The following is a 4923-nucleotide window of genomic DNA, read 5'->3' as shown; positions in this document are numbered from 1 at the left end:
AATATGTGGCACCACTAACATATGTAGCCATAATCCCAGGATTGAAGCATTTCGGTGAGCAGATCCAGGCTTAATGACAGATATGAACTGTGGAGGAATTTACAGTCTCTAGGTTTTTATAGACTACAAATAGCCAATATCTTTTGAGTATGGGGAAGGTTTTGAAAAAAGAATATTGCATTAAGATAATAAATTGGATTGGAAAGAGCTTGAATATAAACAAAAGTTTTACATAATAACCTAGAAAAAAAGACATAAATACCTGAACTAGTACAATAATAATAATGATTGAGCGACAGCCATTGCAGTACATTGAGCTCCATAGTGATAGCGCAGGGGCAAGTGAGAGCCAGACGGGCGCTGGGCGACTCGATGCCTTGCTGAGGAAAAATAACTAAACATGGGCAAAGGAGATCCTAAGAAGCCGAGAGGCAAAATGTCATCATATGCATTTTTTGTGCTAACTTGTCGGGAGGAGCACAAGAAGCAGCACCCAGATGCTTCAGTCAACTTCTCAGAGTTTTCTCAGAAGTGCTCAGAGAAGTGGAAGACCATGTCTGCTAAAGAGAAAGGAAAATTTGAAGATATGGCAAAGGCAGACAGGCCCGTTATGAAAGAGAAATGAAAACCTATATCCTTCCCAAAGGGGAGACAAAAAAGAAGTTCAAGGATCCCAATGCACCCAAGAGGCCTCCTTTGGCCTCTTCCTGTTCTGCTCTGAGTATCGCCCAAAAATCAAAGGAGAACATCCTGGCCTGTCCATTGGTGATGTTGCGAAGAAACTGGGAGAGATGTGGAATAACACTGCTGCAGATGACAAGTAGCCTTATGAAAAGAAGGCTGCGAAGCTGAAGGAAAAATACAAAAAGGATATTGCTGCATATTGAGCTAAAGGAAAGCCTGATGCAGCAAAAAAGGGAGTTTGTCAAGGCTGAAAAAAGCAAGAAAAAGAAGGAAGAGGAGGAAGATGAAGAAGATGAAGAGGATGAGGAGGAATATGAAGAAGATGAAGAAGAAGAGGATGATGATGAATAAGTTGGTTCTAGCGCAGTTTTTTTCTTGTCTACAAACCATTGAACCCCCCTGTACACAACTCACTCTTTTTAAAGAAAAAAATTGAAATGTAAGGCTGTGTAAGATTTGTTTTTAAACTGCACAGTATCTTTTTTTTGTATAGTTAACACACTACCGAATATGTCTTTAGATAGCCCTGTCCTGGTGGTATTTTCAATAGCCACTAACCTTGCCTGGTACAGTATGGGGGTTGTAAATTGACATGGAAATTTAAAGCAGGTTCTTGTTGGTGCACAGCACAAATTAGTTATATATGGGGATGGTAGTTTTTTCATTTTCAGTTGTCTCTGATTCAGCTTATACGAAATAATTGTTGTTCTATTAACTGAATACCACTCTGTAATTGCAAAAAAAGAAAAAAAAAAAGTTGCAGCTGTTTTGTTAACATTCTGAATGCTTCTAAGTAAATACATTTATTTTAAATTGATATTGTTGTCCTTTTCATAGGTGTGAAATTTTTCTTCTTGAGGAGAAGTTAGTCTTTTGCTTTTGCCCATTTTGAATCACATGAATTATTACAGTGTTTATCCTTTCATATAGTTAGCTAATAATTTTTGTCTACACACCCTGCATACCATAATAGGGGTAAAGTTAAATTGAGATAGTTTTCATGCATAACTGAACATCCAAAATCTTGATCAGTTAAGAAATTTCACATAGCCCACTTACATTTACAAACTGAAGAGTAATCAATCTACTCAAAGCATGGGATTATTAGAATCAAACATTTTGAAAGTCTGTCCTTGAAGGACTAATAGAAAAATATATCCTAACATTTACATGAGGACTCTATTCTTTAACTGCCCTTACCATGCAATGGCAGTTAAAGTTTGCAGTTCCCACATTAAAGACCTGAAAATGTATCCCCAAAAGCATGAGCTTAAAATACAAGACTGCCATATTAAATTTTTTGTTGACATTAGTCTCAGCGAAGACTATGAAAATGCTGGCTGCAGATGTCTTTTCCCATTTATCTCAATATGGACTGCTCAGGAAACAAGACTTTCCATTACAAGTATTTTTATTTAATTGGGTCAGCTTTTAAAATGAAGATGCCACATTCAAAATAGGGTATATTTTCCTATATTATGGTTTGCCCCTTTATAAATCCAAGTAGATAGTAGGAAAGAAGACACTTAACTTTGCATCTCAGTATGAATTATTCAATTTATTTGAACGATTTTTCTTTACAAAACAAACTCATTCATTAGTCATTATCTGCTTAGCAGTTTAGGGAACAATTTGGCAATTTTGTGGTTTTCGAGATTATCATTTTCTTAAAGTGCCAGTATTTTAAAATAGCATTCTTGTAATTTTACATGCTTTTGTGATGGAGTGCTGTTTTGTTATATGATTTTGACTTAGATTCTTTCCATTTGCATTGGTTTATGTAATTTCAGGAGGAATACTAAACATCTGAGTCCTGGATGATACTAATAAACTAATAATTGCAGAGGTTTTTTTTTTTTTTTTTTTTTAAATAATGATTGAGAAAAGGGGAGGGGTTTTGAATTTTTCAGAGTTAGTTTAGAAGATCTGGTGACTCATTAGATGTGGGGAAGAGTAGTATCAAATTTTGAGCCTGATTGACATAAAAAATTATAATGATATCAATAGAATAACTCATTTACTCAATAGTTATCCCTCTAAGATAGCAAACAAAAGCATATTCAATCCTTGTGAGGAATTACAGGGTTTGGTGCCACCCTTAAATACTTAAAAATGCAGGAGTGTGGTCCCAATTGTATTCCCATTTTGTTCACCAATCTTTTCCCTACAAAGACCAGAAAAATCGTGGTGGATGTCAGTGGTATCATCATCCCAGTCCAGTATATTCATGACCTCAAGAAAATAAAATTAGATGAGCAGAAATTGTCAAGTTAGTTGAAGGCCTTGGTAAGAAATATATTCTCCATAGAATGAGAGTTGAACCATAAAGACTTGGTTTAGTAGTTAAGGATCCAGTAGTTCTGGTATACCACGACATCTCTTCTAAAGTACAGGACAGATTTTTGCATCTTGCTCTACCACATGGTAAAGAAAATGCAATGCCTGACATGCTGCTAGGTCATTAAGACAACTTAATCCATACCAGAACTACAGTTCCGGCTCATACAAAAAGTGAAATGAAATGCCTTTCAATTCACCAGCTTCAGTGGTTTCCAGAGCAAGAAAGGCTTTGAATCAGTCTCAGGCTGTGGCTTATGTAACAGTACCACTTGATTCATATAAACACTGTCATGAAGAATACCCTATAATATTAACAGTATCTGAAGAAACATGCAGGAGTAGTTTTACAGCAAGCCCTATGTAGACTCCTCAGATTCTGAAGCAAGGCTGCGTAATTTTTAGTGAAAAAATTATATGCCTTTTGTAAAAAAGCACCTGATATGCTGCTGAGTCTCAGTGGAGAATTGGAATGCCTGACCATGGTTCATGATATGACCATGAGGCCATAATTGCCCATTTCCATCTGCATTCAGTCAACTTCAACAAGTCACAAGATTGAGAGGCCCAGCAGCAACCCATCGTAACATGGAAGTTGTTAATCTTAGTTCAGACATAACCATGGCTGGAAGAAATAAAACAGTTGCATCCCCATCCCCATGTGACCCAGACATCCACCCTTCAGTTTATGCCTATGACCACATGGGATGCGCATCCCTTATGACCAGCTGATAGGGAAGGTGTGATGGTTAATATTGAGTGTCAACTTGATTGGATTGAAGGATGCAAGGTATTGTTCCTGGATGTGTCTGTGAGGGTGTTGCCAAAGGAGATTAACATTTGAGTTAGTGGACTAGGAGAGGTAGCCCCACCCGTGATCTGAGTGGGCACCATCTACTCAACTGCCAGTGTGGTTAGTATAAAAACAGGCGGTGGAATGTGGAAGGACTAGACAGGCTGTGTCTTCCGGCCTCCGTCTTTCTCCCGTGCTGGATGCTTCCTGCCCTCGAACGTCAGACTCCAAGTTCTTCAGCTTTTGGACTCTTGGACCTATACCAGTGGTTTGCCAGGTGCTCTTGGGCCTTCAGCCACAAACTGAAGGCTGCACCATCGGCTTCCCTACTTTTGAGGTTTTGGGGCTTAGACTGGCTTCCTCGCTCCTTAGTTTGCAGACGGCCTATTGTGGGACTTCACCTTGTGATTGTGTGAGTCAATACTCCTTAATAAACTCTCTCTTATATATATATATATATCCTATTTATCCTGTCCTTCTAGATAACCCTGACTAATACAGAAGGAAATTTTAAAAAGTTTGGTTCACAGGTGGTTCAGTTCATTATGTGTGCAAGCTAAAAACTGAAGTTGCACTTTGGTTCCACTCAGGGGTAGTTCTGAAAGACAAAAGTAAGAGGAAATCCTCCTCAAAGGCATTACGGATGGTGAATTTGATTGTCAATTTTGGGCAGAAGAGTAGACAGCTGAGAGTACAATCATGAGTGAAAGCAATTGCTCTGGTTGTTTGGTCTGGCGACATAAAAAGAAAAGATTGGAAAATCAGAGGCAAGGAGGTATGTAGTATAGGCATGTGGACTGATCTGCTGGCAAGGAATGCAATGTACAACATCTCATTGTCTACTAGGTAGTATTCATCTCAGAAGGGATTCAATAACACAGTAAACAGCATGATTCTGCTAGTGGCCCTAGCCTAGCTTCTGCATCAGCTACCCCTGTGCTGACATAATGTATGTCTGAATATGGTAGGTATGGTGGAAGAGATGGGGTCTAGACATGGGCCCAACAGGCCAGGCTCCCATTCACCATAGCTGATAACTATACTGACACTGTTAAATATTTACTTCCCAGCAAATAAGCCCAACACATAATCACTGATTCAGCATCCCA

General features: G+C 38.5%; 1 pseudogene; it reads left to right on the top strand.

Moving 5' to 3' along the window:
* The first annotated feature begins 400 nt into the window (after positions 1 to 400).
* Positions 401 to 1035, top strand: LOC105531788 (annotated as a pseudogene).
* Positions 1036 to 4923: the final 3888 nt, after the last annotated feature.

This window comes from Mandrillus leucophaeus, unplaced genomic scaffold (assembly GCF_000951045.1).
Source record: "Mandrillus leucophaeus isolate KB7577 unplaced genomic scaffold, Mleu.le_1.0 Scaffold906, whole genome shotgun sequence".
NCBI lineage: Eukaryota > Metazoa > Chordata > Mammalia > Primates > Cercopithecidae > Mandrillus > Mandrillus leucophaeus.
Note: the sequence above shows the minus strand (reverse complement) of the source record. Positions and strands in the feature narration are given on the sequence as shown.